The sequence below is a fragment of the Tetrao urogallus genome, assembly GCF_951394365.1.
Source record: "Tetrao urogallus genome assembly, chromosome: 4".
In the NCBI taxonomy this organism is placed as follows: domain Eukaryota; kingdom Metazoa; phylum Chordata; class Aves; order Galliformes; family Phasianidae; genus Tetrao; species Tetrao urogallus.
The window spans coordinates 68582417-68597413 of NC_136817.1; the positions used below are offsets into that span (position 1 = coordinate 68582417).

Genomic DNA, 14997 nt, shown 5'->3' on the forward strand with positions numbered 1-14997 from the left:
GGAATGCTGCAAAATCCCAAGACCTTCTTCTCTCCCTCGGCAGCAGGCTGGGACCTGTCCCCCCCCCGAGCTGCCAAAGAGGATCAGAACGCTACAAAAGATCAATTAAAAATAAAATATTAACACACTTCTGTCTGCCTCAACATGGACCTTGCTCCAAAAACCACACAGGAGATAAACAGGCGTGGAGGGGAAGAAGTTGCATTGGAAACCTTGGGATCTTCCACCCAAACCACAGATGCTGCTGGTGGGTACAGGATAGCTAAATGTCAGAGATGCTTTTCATTTTGCAGTCTTGCTGAGGAAAAAGAGGGGAAGAAGAGCCACTTCTGTTAAGATTGTTCTGCAGGATCTCTGGGGCCTGGATCAGCAGGGATTTAGCTCCTGGTTGTAGTTGCTTCACTTCCTGAGTGGAGCTGCCTTTCATCTTGTGCAGCCAAAGGACTTCCAGGCTAAGAATTGAAATCCAATTTTCCTTTTGCAGTAAAACATGAAGGGCTGTTTGAGGATGACCCAGCGCAGTCACATGAGTTAGAAGAAAGAGGAGGAACTCATCCTTTTGTTTTGTCACTCGGTGCTTTCATTAATCCAGATGTACCTCTTTTTTTTTCCCCTCCTTCCTCTGCTCTTCCGACACTTCTGCATTGATGCTCAGGTTACGTGGCTGGAGGCACAAAACATTTGGAAATTCTGCTTGAGCCAGGAGGGATTTTGGAGCTGACCCCTCGACCTGCTCAGCCCCTTACCTGTAAATTGAGCCACCTTTCATCCCTGCACTGTTTGGGATGGATGGAAGGAGGCTGGACGGCCAACTCCCACGGTCAGGCAGGGGGAAGGTGGCTACACAGCAAGGGTTAAAAACAGCAGTGCCATTGTTCATGCATGCTCCAAACAGTAGCTGGCTCCCTGAGGCAGCAGCTTGCACACAGTGAGGTACAACCTATGTTACAGGGAAATCAAAGACTGGGATTCAGGACACCTTGCTGTCCTTGTCTGCCCAGCTTGTCACCTGCATTCCAGCTTGTCAGGGCAAGCAACCAGTTTCTCGACCAGAAGTGGGGAATACTTTGCTCTAGGAACCCACTTCTTGCCAGCAGCTGGGAGCAAGTGGTGCCAGATTTCCTCACCAAGCCCTTAGGTCCTGCAAGCTTTGTGCAGTTAAATAACCTTATGTGCTCCTGTGTGTGTGTGCAGCTCAGCTCCTGCCTGCCAAGCTGGGAAAACCCCAGCTTTGATGTGCTGCACCAATGGCTCTCGTGACGTTTCAGACCTTTAGAGGTGAGAGAAAAGCAAAAACTGTCCCACATGAAGATGCTGTCAGCTGCTGGAGTGTAGAGCCATGGTCTGCTCCAGGCAGGACTGATGCTGAGCACCAGGGGTAGATCACTCTGGGTAGATACACTTATGGGTGGGGACAACCTTTGGGACGTCTTGATGAGGTTGACCTGACTTGATGACAAGTTGGTTGGTGTTTTTGTGGCTGAGTGTGACATCTTTTGTGTGAAGTAGGTTTGACTTACCTGCTCTACTTGGATTGTAAGTACCAAGATCACTGCCACACCTTCATTGGTAAGATCCAAAATAGATGGAAATGTTGCTTGAGTCCCACCCTGGCCTTAGCACTAATTTCTGCTGCTTAACATTGGAGCCAGTGAGAGTCATTCTGAGAAATTAGGAAAGCAACATGAAGGTTTTGGGGTTTGAATCACAGGCTCATCATTGGGTGAGGTTGGCAGGGACCTCTGGATGTCATCTGGTTCAACCCTCGCTCAGTCAGGGTGCCCATAAGCATGCCTAGATGGCTTTTGAAGGTCTCCAAGGATGGAATTATAGGATCATAAAGTGATTTGAGGACCTTAAAAATCATCAACTCATTCCATGGCCTCTGTTCAAGCGTCTGCAGCCCCACATTGAGATCTAAGTAGAGAAACTGAATGAAGAGGGAGAACAGAGGTGCTGAGACATGTGAAATTACCCTGATGCTGGGATGTTTGGAGTCCCTTTGGTGGGGGATCAGACTTGAAATGCGTGTCAGTTCTCTACCAATAGTCTGAGATGCGTTAGACCTGGCTGCCACCAAAGAAATATTTAATCTTCAGAGTGAGAGTGAGGACAGGTGTCAGCAGGGGGAAAATCTGCTGCAGCTGAGAGCTGGCAGAGGGCTGGGAGGGTGTTGAAAGGGATGACATGGAGCACATGCATCCTGATAGGGCCAGGAGCAGAGCAGGAGGGCTCCTGTGTCTCCTACGGTGGGGTCTCCTTTAAAGTACCCTGTTGGATCAGCAGTGGAAATGCTTCAGTGCACACATCTGCGTTCATCGTGAGATTCCAGCATCTTCCTCGATCTGCATTTTAGCAGCTCATTCCCTGGGAAAACGCATTACCTGCTGCAGCCCTGCTGTTTTTCTCAGCTTCCTTCGTGTAGCTTTGGGGAAGGGCTGGCAGGAAGGTCACGGGGCAACGTGGGAGGAAGGCTGAGGTTGCCCCAGCTGGTTTCAGCCTGGTGCCCAGGAGCCGGACCTGCTGCAGGAGCAGTGTGTGCAGCCCTCTAATCCACGGCAGTAAATCACATGCAGAAATGTTGGCTGGTGGGACCCAGTCCTCCCGGGCTATCTTATGTAAAGTTATTCCTCTTCTATTACAGGGCTCAAGCTTTGCTCCCTGTCGCAGAACTGCAACATCTTCAATTACAGAAGCAGTATCTGCCAAAGCAGTGTTTGGATGCGCTCATCAAAGCATATGTGTTTTGCTCTCCTCTTCCAAGCTGCTTCTATGAGCTCACGCCAAAGTACCCAGCACTCCCTGCTGTTTGCATGACACATTTCTGCTCTCCCACTTCCCTTGTTTCTACATCCACGATGACCTTAGAGGTCTTTCCCATCCTTAATGAGTCTACGATTGTTTTTCCCCTGCAATCTCTCAAACCACTTTGCCCACGGAGGGAGGAGAAGAGAGGAGCTGGAGTGGGGAGGAAGGAAAAACGGTGTCTCTGTTTGGAGAAACTCTAACAAGCGATTTGGGATGTTTCCCCCCCCCCCCCCCTTCCAAACACATTGATCCAATTTGAAAATCCAGGGCTTAAAAGCGCAGATGTTTGGTGTGACACAGACATGGCAACTTCCTGGCAAGAGAGATGGCTTTGCTGCTGGTGAGTTCCTTGGGGCTAATCTGGGGTGAGAGGAGTTAAAGCATCCTTAAAGCGGCTCACCCGAAACTTTCCTTCCTTCTGTGCACTAAAACAGCTTTCACAGCTGCTCCTTATCCCTGTGGCCTTCCCTTGGTGTCCCCAGGGCAGGACCAGCAGTGGGATGTGACCTGGCCCATGGTTCCATTGGAGTTGGCTGCTGGCAGTCCTTCATGCCCAAAGAGAGCAGTGAGGAGATGGTGGGGCTTCATTCTGTCTGGAGTCACATCTGGTAGCACTCAGAAGCACTGAGGATGCGAGGTGGGATGGTTTGCTTGCAGCATGGTTGACTGCTTTATTTTTTAACTCATTAATTTTAATCTCAGCCCACGCCACCGAGGATCACAAGTCAGGGGTGCTGCTGATGTTCGTTGCTTGACTCTGAATAAACATCTGCCATTTGTAACTGGTTCCTCCGGCTCCTGTTGGAGCACTCAACACCTGAAATGCCTCTGAGAGCATCACGTGGAGACTGCAAGCACTGCTCCCTTCCTGCAGCACATCACACATAGGGCAAAGTGTGCTTTCGGGACCGAAGTGTCTTTGCTGCCAGTCCAGTCAATGCATGGCTGCTCTGGTTTGCCATCAGCCTGCTCTCACTTCATCTTGTGGGCTGATTTTGGAGCGCTTACTCTCATGCTGCATGCTGGCAGCTCCTGCAGAGTGCTGGCTGTGATGTGAGGCTTTGCTTGCAGCACTGCAGCCTGTGGGCACCTTGGATCTGAATTCTCTTGTTCAGCTCACATGATACTTGAGAGGGAGGGAAGGTGGCACCACCTATACCAGAGCCTGCAAATCTGCCTCTGCTGTAGCACATGCTCAACAAGATGCAGAATCGTTTGAGTTGGAAGGGACCCTTGCAGGCCATCTGGTCCCACTCCCTGCAATGAACAGGGATACCCACAGCTCCATCAGTGCTCACAGCCCCATCCAGCCTGACCTTGGGTGTCTGCAGGGATGGGGCACCCACTGCCTATCTGAGCAACCTGTGCCACTGCTTCACTACTATGCGTAGGACTCCATTTTCAACCCATGTGTAAAATGACATCTCAGAATGACATCTCTTGCTTCACTCCATCCCAGCTGAGGTACCCTTTCCTGCCTTTGCTTGTAGCACCGTTTGCAGAGGGTCTTCAAATAATCACTCCTCGTCCTCTGCACCTGCTCCATACGGGCACAGGGAGGCTTGAGGTGCAGTATAGGTTGGCAAACCAAGCACTGAGATAAAGAATCTGGAATTTAGAATCATAGGATCATCAATGGATTGGGTTGGGAGGGACCTTAAAGCCCATGCAGTTCCAGCCCATGCCAAGGGCAGGCACACCTGCCAGCTGGATCAGGCTGCCCATGGCCCCATCCAGCCTGGCCCTGAGCACCTCCGGGGATGGGGCATCTTCAGTGCCAGGGCCTCACTGCCCTCTGAGTAAAGAATTTCCCCCTAACATCTTCTGTAAATCTCTCCTCTCTTAGTTTAACACCATTACCTCTTTTCCCATCACTGCACCCTCTGTCAATGAGTCCATTCCCATCTCTCCAGACTTGCTCTGCCAGCCAGGATACCAAACCAGTGCATTGTGCATCCTCCATTTGGTTCAGATTGGAGGCAGGTTTGCCCCTGGTTGTTGTCGGGCTGCGTTTTGTGAGGTCAAAATGAGATGAATTTGTTTGGCTTTGCCACCGAGCAGAGAAATACAACACTGGGCTTCATCAACAGGGTTTGTCTTGTGTTCACAAAGCAACAAGCAGCTGGACAGAGAGCCAGCTCTGTTCTGTGTGAGCTCCTGTACCATTTTACGCCTGGCTAGGGGAATCTCTCATTTAATGGCAAGACTGAGGAGCCTTCTGTGCATTATGCTGCTAGCAAGGGGGTGGTGGGAAGGGGTGTTTGTGTGGGAGCGCTGCTTTTCAAAGCCTTTTCAAAAGGCTGAGACAGGGGACACTTTCAAAGATGGGGATGTCTCTGGTGCTGTCCGTGGCCATTGTATAGAAATAGAAATAAGGTGGGTGGAATTCTCTGCCAGCCCAGATAGGCCTCAGCGAGTTAAATTGAGCAGCGTCGCGATGGTCCAGCTGGAATCGTGTGTTTGCAGGGGGGGGATGCTTTTATACAAGACTTGGGTGCTGCAGGTTTGCCTTTATTGCTTGCTAATATGGAGTGTTTGAGCTCTGCTGTAGATTCTTCATGTTTGTTGGAATATCAGTAAAGTAGAAGTGACGTGAGGTGATATTTAATGCCTGGTCAGGAAGATGGTGTTTATTGGCAGAAGGGAATGGGCCATAACAGCTGAGTTCCAGCATTACCTTCTCTCTGTTGTTTCTTTCATACGCACCCAGGCTGCTGTCATCAAGGAAACCTGAAATTCTCTGCTGGTGCTTTTGCACACAAAATGGCCAGAGATGCTGTGAATCCATGGCGGAATGAAATATCTGTGATCCTGGAGCAAATTAAATCTCTGAAAATCTCAAAGAAACCATTTCTTTCAGCCACCCCATCAGTATCAATGGCTGCCCCTGCATCAGGCACTGGGGCACCATTTTGGGCTGAGAATTGCCCCAGTGAAGGACAGGGAGATGTTTTGTCCTGAGTGTGATGTGATGGCCATTGCTGCAGGAGGGAATCACCAATCTGACAATGTGCTGGCTTTCACCCTGGGTTTTTTCCAAAGCAGATTGGGTTGCAGGCTCAACCTCTCTCCTTTGTATTGGGAAAGGGACCTCAGGCTTCTCCTGGAGCTCCATCTAGAGGGGAGGAAGATGGGCCCATCCTGGTGGCCTCCCTCAGGTGTCCTCAAGGAGCCTTCCCATTGCTCTGGTGTTTCTTTTCCTTCCTTTGTGTTCATGGTGGTGCTGTGTGGAGCTGGGCGTTGGACCGGTGATCCTTGCAGGTCCCTTCCAGCTCTGTCATTCTGTGACTCTACAAACTCATACAACAGAGCTGTAGTTACACCACAGACACAGTTCCTCCTGCACCAGTGAAGGGGATTTCTCTACTGGCCCCACAGGTGCAGCCGTCCCCACTGAGGATGTAGAAACCACACCGTGCTCTGTGGTTTCTTGTGGGTTTGATGACAAAAGACAATTGGTTGTGGTTTGGGCTGGGGATTTCCTGGCGAAACAGGTCGGAGATGACGTTCCTGTCATGATGCTCCTGCAACACAGAGCACTTTGCCCATGCAAAGCTAAAGGGAAAGCCGTGGAGTTGTTGCACAGAACTGAGCGCACAACGCAGCCTGGCTGTCAAGATAGAAACAATCTCACGAAACATTTCAGCTCCAGCTTGCCCAATCTGCCTTCACAGGATCACAGGGGTTGGAAAGGATCTCAGATCGTTGAGTCTCACCCCCTGCTAAAGTGATGTATAATAGGTTGCACAGGTCAGCATCCAGCCAGGTCTTGAGTATCTCCACAGAAGGAGACTCCCCATCCTCTCTGGGCAGCCTGTTCCAGTGCTCCGTCACCCTGACCGTAAAGAAGTTCTTCCACACGTCAGTACAGAACTTCCTGTGTTCAAGTTTTAGGCTATTGCTCCTTGTCCTATCGCTGCACAGCACCAAGAAGAGCCTGGCCTCATCCATTTGCCTCCCACTTCCCTTTACATCTTTTTAACCATTTATCAGATCCCCTCTCAGTCTTTTCCCCATGCTGAACAGACCCAGGCCACTCAACCTTTACTCATGTGGGAGATGCTCCAGGTCTCTCATCATCTCGGTGGCCCTGCACTGGACTCCTTCAAGGAGATCCCTGTCTTTTTGGAACTGAGGAGCCCAGAACTGGGCACAGGATCTAAATGTGGCCTCACCAGGACAGAGCAGAGGGGGAGGATCACCTCCCTCGCCCTGCTGCCCAAGTTCTTTGCAATGCACCCCACGATGCCATTGGCCTTCTTGGCCACCAGGGCACAGTGCTGTCTTATGGCCAACCTGTTGCTCACCAGGACTCCCAGGTCCCTCTCTGCAGAGCTCCTTTTCAGCAGGTCATCCCCCAGCCCGTACTTATGGATGCAGTTATTCTTCCTTGGATGCAAGACCCTACACTTGCTCTTGTTGAACCTTACCAGGTTCCCCCCTGCCCAACTCTCCAGTCTGTCCAGATCTCATTGAATGGTAGCACAGCCTTCTGGTGTTTCTGCCACTCCTTCCAGCTTTGTATCCTCAGCAAACTTGGATGTACTCTGTCCCTTCAGCAAAGTTGTTGATAAAGATGTTGGACAAGACTTGACCCAGCACTAGCCCTTGGGGAACACTGCTTGTTACAGCCTCCAGCCAGACTCTGCACTGCTGATGAGCACCCTCTGAGCTCTGCCAGTCAGCTGGTTTTCCATCCACCTCACCATTCACTCATCTATTCCACATTTTCTAAGTTTCATAACAAGGATGTTATGGGAGATGGTGTCAAACGCCTTGCTGAAGTCAAGGTGCACAACATCCACTGCTCTCCCCCCATTGATGGGGGGGAGAGCAGCCATTGATGACATCCAGCCATTGATGACATAATTGAAGGCTATCAGGGTGGTCAAGCATGATTTCCTCTTGGTGAATCCATGTTGACTACTCCTGGTAACCTTCTTCTCTTCCAATTGCTTGGAGAGGGAGTTGGATTCCTTCTCGTCTTAGCCATGGGATGGTTTTGCTTGGGTTGTGCCCATTTTCTGCTGGTCACTGTTCCCCTCTGTGCCCTGAACGCTTTGAAGGCTGCTGTGGAAGTCTTCACAGGCAGTGCTGCAGTCGTGTTGCTGGGGAGATTAAAATACAAAGTGAATCGTGAAGAACATGGCTCAAAGTGAACCACCCCATTGGGCCATTATGTAGTCACTAAGGACAAGAAACTGCATTTTTCTTTTAGGTTCTGCTTCAGTATCTCCAAGGACTGACGACTCTTTGTCTGATCGCAAAGCCATCGTGCCCAACAGCTGTCCTGAAAAACAGGAAAAATACAAAAAAGAAACGCGCATTTTCTTCTTCCAGGATCTGATTGTTTCTCTGCCCTTCACCCGGTGAAATGCTGTGCATAGCTGCTGGCTATTAGCATCTTCTGCAACAGGAGAAGGACATCCTCTGCTCCAGGGGATGCGTGGCAGTAACCATGGAAATGCGCCGAGGCTTTTGTCTGAGCAGTGCCTCTTCAGATCAGCCCCACTTATCCCAAAGTAACAGCCTTTCTTGGCTGCCTTTTTGTTTCAGAGCGTGATCATTGGTCTGCATAACCCTTTGATGCGCCCAGCACCGTGGTGGGGCTCTGAACCCTTCAGCTTGGCTTCCTTCTGGACCAGAACACGTGGAAAGAAAAACACCCGCGTGGAAATAGAGCCACCGGAGGCAAAACAGGAGTTTGGTCGTTGTTCAGGAGCGTGGGCTGAGGAGAGGAAATATTTGGGAGACGGATCTGTTTTTATAGCTGTAGCTTCTATATCATTATTTTTTCTAATGAACCATTTCCCAAGCCTTTTCAGACAATATTTTTGCAAGAGCAGAAGACTGCTGCATAAGCCTGCTGGCCGCAGCATCCTGGTAGTGCGGGCATTGCTGGGCATTCTGGAGCACCCGCTCTTTTCCCTTCATCTCATCCCACTCCTTCCACGCTCGTTGGCTCCATGCTGCAGATTCTTCCTCTGCGATGCTTCTAGTTGTATAATTTGGAAGATTTGGGCTTTCTCAAGTGTTGTCTGCACACAGATGATTCCGGGCTGTGACCGTAAGGCTCTCCTCAAATTGCTCCGCGTGCAGATGTGCTGATCCAGGAGTTGGAAATGAATTGAAATGGCTTCCAAAGGACATGAGAAAAGCTTTGCTTCCAGGAGGAACGTGTCAGAGGGACTGTCGGGACATCCCTCCTCCTAGGACTGCCTTTTGCACCTTTGCTTGCGCTGCTCTTACCTGCGCTCCCCCTAATTGACGGTAATTTGGCTAATTGCTCACAAAAGCAGATGTTCTCTCTGTGGTCGCATCGGAACGGCTTACAGTGCGCTGCAGACACGAGCGCACAGCATTAAAAGCCTAATTCCTGTAAATGAGTCTGTTGGAGGGTTAGAAACGACGCCTCCAGCTGCACCAGATTCATTGAGGTCAGAATGACCACTGAGAACACCAAGCCCAACCACTGACCCATCACCACCACGCCGCTGAACCCCGTCACTCCAAATTCAAGCATTTCTCTTTTGCTTTAAGGCGGCAGTCACTCTTTTGCAGCTCTGCCGAGCCGTTCTCCTTGCACTTGCTGTGTGCTCTGCTAACCTACTTGTAGGTTGAGCTGGAAATGCTCGCATCCAGTGGCATTGCAGATTCTCAGCTCAGATTCTTGGAGCCTTCAGCACAAGATGTGCTTCCAGCGCTTTTGGCAGTCCCGTACAGCAGCGAAGGAGGGAGATGTTTTCAGCTCCAGTTCACCTCGTTTGCAAACTTCCTAATGTGAGAGGCTGTGGGCTGGGAATGCATCCCTGCACCGCGCTTGGGCTATCTCTACGTCTGTCCTCTTGCAAATAAGGGCATAATATATGCAACACAATGCAAATGTATGTAAAGAGTAAGGTCTGCTCTGCTGAGTCTTGCATGTAACCAGAAGGAAAACAAGCTAAATTGTTTAAAACTTCCCCAAAAGCTTGCTGGACAGGCAGCACCTCAGTGCTGAGCAACGTGTTGCTTTGTGGCGTTCGTCTTCGCCGTGCTCGCCATTGTCACATCGCTCACAGGGAGCCATTTGAGCACTGGAGTACACCCTAATTAGCAGTTTCATAATCAGTGATCTCGGCTACACCACAAGTGTTACTGTGGCAACAGGGCTGAACCGTTGAGCGGTGCAGAACCACCGCAGGTATATCGGGATTGGGCTTTGGCAGGGGCTGCTCCCCGCTCCGGCTCCTCGCCGTCGCCCCGGCCGCGCTCAGGGTAAGCACAAAGCGCCGCGTCGCCGAGCGGTGCTAAGCTGGCAGCTCAGCCTCCAGGAGGAGATCTTAAAGCTCTCGTGGGAACGATCCCCTCCAACACCGTTGTGTGAAGGAGGATGCTGTGCCTGCGGCTGCCCAGCGCTCGATCAGCTTGCAGCGTAGCTCAGATCCGTGCAGCGTTTGCCTTTGGTTGTTTTATTTCAGTGTTTTCTTGTTTTCCCTCCCCATGCACTTCGTGCTCGCTCTCCGAAATGTATCATAATGGCTGTGCTTCATCCTGGCTTCCAAACCAAAAGCAATTGGTCCGGTTCGACAATCAGCAGCGAGATGAGAAGCATCTTTCTATTGCTTTCTCTCTATTACAAATGCTGCCTGGAACAAAGGAGAAACCTTAAAATATGATCGTTAAAACGGTAAACAGTCCGGTACAATTTGAGTTCTTTATTCCAGTTTTTGGACAATCAAGCTGGGATCACGCAGCCCCACTCCTGCCTGTAAGGATATGCTCTTTGCTTTCCAGTCCTCCATCTCCATCTCCGACAGCTCTCTTCCATCCCATGTTTCCCATTTTTCTCCATGTTTTACCTTTTCTCAGCTTTAAGGCTCCCCTGTCCTGTGGTTCCCTCTTCTTGTGGCCATTAAGGCCAGTGGCATCCTGTCTTGTGCCAGCAGTAGTGCAGGCAGCAGGAGCAGGAGGGGTTCATCCTGCTGTACTGACACAGGCGAGGATGCACCTCGAGTGCTGCTCTCAGTGTTGGTCCCCTCGCTACAAGCCATTCATTTGGGGAGTTAAAAAGCCCATTTGTGAGGCTGTGCAGCAGTAGGTGAGGCTGAGACTTGGAGATTTGCACTTTGTAGCAGCAGAAGAGCCTTTTAGCATCACTCTGACAGCACAAAGGCTTTCTGCACCCCAGAAAAGCAGGTGGGATTGGGGTCCCTAATTACCCCTTCTATGCACATTCATTGAGATTGCTGTGTCTTGCTTTGAAAGAACACTCCGTTGTAGTGAATGGAGAGTGGGAATTTAGGATGTGGAGATCCGTGGAAGGTTGGGCAGGTGCTGGATGATGCAGAAAGCAAAGCCCTGAGCTCATCCTTCTCAGCATTGGTACCGCTGCTCCAGGGAAAGCAGGGCGGAAAGACCCCCTTTAGGGGGTGGGGGGAAGAAAGGAAGGGGAGAAAGGGAGGGAGGGAGGGAGGGAGGGAGGGAGGGAGGGAGGGAGGGAGGGAAGGAAGGAGGGAAGGAGGGAAGGAAGGAAGGAGGGAAGGAAGGAAGGAAGGAAGGAAGGAGGGAAGGAGGGAAGGAGGGAAGGAGGGAAGGAGGGAAGGAAGGAAGGAAGGAAGGAAGGAAGGAAGGAAGGAAGGAAGGAAGGAAGGAAGGAAGGAAGGAAGGAAGGAAGGAAGGAAGGAAGGAAGGAAGGAAGGAAGGAAGGAAGGAAGGAAGGAAGGAAGGCAGGGAGGGAGGGAGGGAGGGAGGGAGGGAGGGAGGGAGGGAGAACGAACAAGTGTGTTTTAAGGGTGAATAGTCTCTGTGATTCATCTTTTCTGTTCAAGAGTGGAAAAGCAGAGGGTGGGGTGGGGGAATAATGCTCAGTGACACATCAAAGCCTTCACTCCAGCTTTGGAGAGGCATGCAGAGGATTAGTCACCCCGTGGTAGCACAGCACCACGAGCAGCAGCTCCTGTCCCGCAATGGCCAACTCTGCTGTAACACAGCCTGCTGCAAAGCCAGAAGTTGGGGATGACGGGAATTGGTGCTGCGAAAGCACTCTGCAGTCGGACCAGCCTGATCCCAGCGGGCCAACCCAGAGCTCTCCTCCTCCCTTTGTCAGCTTTCTCTGCTTTGCAAAAGGATGGAGTGAGATGGCAGACACTGCACGGGGCTGGAGGGAGAGGCCAGACGGCGCACAAACCCGCTGCTCCAGCAATGTAAAGGAGCAGCAGGAGGGGACAGGGAGCGGAGGGAGCGGCAAGATTGTCTTCCAGCACAGCTGAGCTATTCTCATGGCTCTCTGCCACCCTTTCCTTTTGCATTTGCACTTGTCTAACCCTACTGGGAGCTGCTTCGCCGAGCTCAGCACAAACCACCACCACTTGTTACATTGCAAAGCTCCTGCTGCCTTTTTTATCTTCTCCCCCTCCCGCTGCCGATCGCCTGTACGAGATCTCCTTGTTTTCACAATCCTGCAGCCCAAACCCAACCTTCCTCCAATCCCGGGGCACAAAACCCCTCCTGCTTTTCTGGGAGCACCTCCAGCCAACCCTTCTGCTCGCCGATAGTTCCCCATTCCCAGCAAACCCAGCTCCTCCTTGGCAGAGCCCGAGACATGACGTCAGGGTGTTTTTCTGCAGCGCTCACAGGATGCCGCAGCCGGCCAAGAGCTGTGTTTATGTTGATAACATTACAAGTATTTCCTCCCTGTTTCCGAATCAGCAGGGAGGGAGCAGAGGGGGGGGGGGGGGAAGGGAGGCTCGAGTTGCTCCGGCGTTGGGGTAGGGCTCTGGAGGCCCTTTTTTTGTCATGTTAGGAACTGGGCACTGCGAACCGCTGGCATTTGTTTAAGCTGCCCTGAGGGATTGGGAGGATGCAGAGAGCAGAGGCTGGGGCAGAGCTGGCCCTGCCGTGGGGATTTTGTACTTGCTTTCTCCTCCAGATCCATTTTTACAGTGATAAAACAGCTGATGGCCAGGAACAGGAGCAGCTCCAGGGGTTTTGTTTGATGAGCTGGTGATGCCCTAGGGGCTGCCTGGGCTCCTTTTGCTTTTCATATTCACAGCCTTGTCATAAAGCCGTAAAAACTGTTAGAATCATCAAATCATAGAACGGTTTGAGTTGGAAGGGACCTTTAAAGGCCATCTGGTCCCACTCCCTGCAGCGAACAAGGACACCCACAGCTCCATCAGTGCTCAGAACCCTGTCCTGCATTACCTCCAGGGATAGGGCACCCACCACCTCTCTGCTTAGAGCTTACCCAGGCCTACCTGCATTTTGCTTTCTTTATAAAACCAGGCCAAAGCTCAGCAAAATGCAATTATTTGGTGCCATTTCCCCCTCACATGATGTTGGGGGCTGGAGGGGCAGGCAGTACCTCACTGCTGATGTCTCTTCACTCAGCAAAGCATCACCCATCTTGTCTTTTCCGGGCTTTTCCAGCGAGAGCCATGGGCTGGTCCAGGAATCACAGAATTGTTAAGGTTGGAAAAGAGCTCTGCAGTCCCCAAGACCAACCCCAACCCATCCCCACCACATATCCCTCAGTGCCACATCTCCATGGTTCATTAACACCTCCAGGGATGGGGACTCTTCCACTTCCCTTTGCAGCCTTTGCCAACTGCCTGACCACTCATTGGGAAAAGAAATGTTTCCTAATATCCAGCCTTTCCTCCCAGCCTCTCCCTGTCTGCCTCCAGGAAGCAGGAGATGGCACAGATTGCCATTCATGGGGATTCTCACCAGCAAGAGCCAGCTCACATCATTCAAACTCTTAAGAAGGTTTTGGAAGAGATTAAGATCTGTTTCTCCAAGAATGGGTTCACTGTGGGATGTGCAGAGCCCATGTGAATCATAGAATCACTGAATGCCCTGGGTTGAAAAGGACTGCAGTGGTCATTTAGTCCAACCCCTTGCTATGTGCAGGGTCACAGACCAGGCTGCCCAGAGCCACATCCAGCCTGGCCTTGAATGCCTGCAGGGATGGGGCATCCACAGCCTCCTTGGCAACCTGTTCCAGTGCCTCACCACCCTCTGGGTGAAAAACTTCCTCCTAATATCCAACCTAAACCTCCCCTGTCTCAGTTGAAAACCTTTCCCCTTTGTCCTCTCACCATCCACCCTCATAAACAGCCGTTCCCCCTCCTGTTCACACATTCCCTTCAAGTATTGGAAGGCCACAATGAGGTCTCCTCAGAGCCTTCCCTTCTCCAAGCTAAGCAAAAACCCCTCCTCCCTGTGCAGTGTGGGCATAGGATGAGCTGCATCCTGGGTCTAACAACAAGGAACGCCGTGCTGCCAGCAATGTTCTCCACTGATCACTTCCATTTTTGCCGTGTCTTCGTTAGGAGGGAGGCAAAGAATGTAGGCGGGTGGTGCTGGTGGGAGGATGCTGCTGGTGGGGCTGCATCTTTCATGACATCAGCCTTGTCCCCTTGCCCAGAATTTGGGATGGGTCTCAACTGAAGCATATTTGAATCGATACGACGAGAGCAAACAAGGCAGGGTGAATGAAAGAGGAAGGAGGGATTGCAGGAATGAAGTCCTTTCTGGAAGGGCTGTTTCAGGGGCTTGCAAGCTTGGGGCTGGATGATGATATCTGACCTCATACTTTTGATTGCCTCTGGATCCATACCTGTTTCAGAGCAGATAACCATACCCGTTTCTTAGGAGCTTTTTGGAAGGAAGAAACAAGCAACAAACGCTGTAAAAAAACTTTGAGCATGCATTTAAAAGGGCTGAGGGAGAAAGGTTGGGGATTGTTCTGGGAAAAAAACAATTTTACTGATGTCATCATCCTGTAATTTAATTTTTCAGGACGCTTCCTGGGAAGAAATGCACGGCACAATGCATGCACAGCACAGGCAGAGCTTGCAGATTGCTTTGGGTTATTCTCTGCAGGATGGCTGTTTGGGGCTTTGAATTAGGCTTCCCCAAATCCAGAATAACCTACAAACCTCCACCATGTGCTTGAGTGCAATGTGAAAAAGGGGATGTGGGTGTCCTGGAGATGGGTGATGGGGGGAGGTGAGCCAACCTCCCCTCTTTTGTGCCTTTAGGATCATGGCTCCTTGCTGTGTATTGCATTTAGGTTTCATCATGGCACTCTGACGTGTGCACTGTTACATCAACTCCCTGCTGATTTCCTTATCCAGGTGGGGATGTATGAACATCCAGATAAATCCTTCCATCCACGTGCATGCAGTGACTCCATCCACACGC

General features: G+C 51.1%; 1 protein-coding gene across 1 annotated transcript in view; it reads left to right on the forward strand.

Annotated features, from left to right (window-relative positions):
• The window catches only part of PTPRA (protein tyrosine phosphatase receptor type A), a gene marked incomplete at both ends in the record, with an annotated part of 95354 nt that overhangs the window by 58843 nt on the left and 21514 nt on the right, over positions 1-14997 (forward strand). The gene's annotated exons all lie outside the window — the stretch shown is intronic.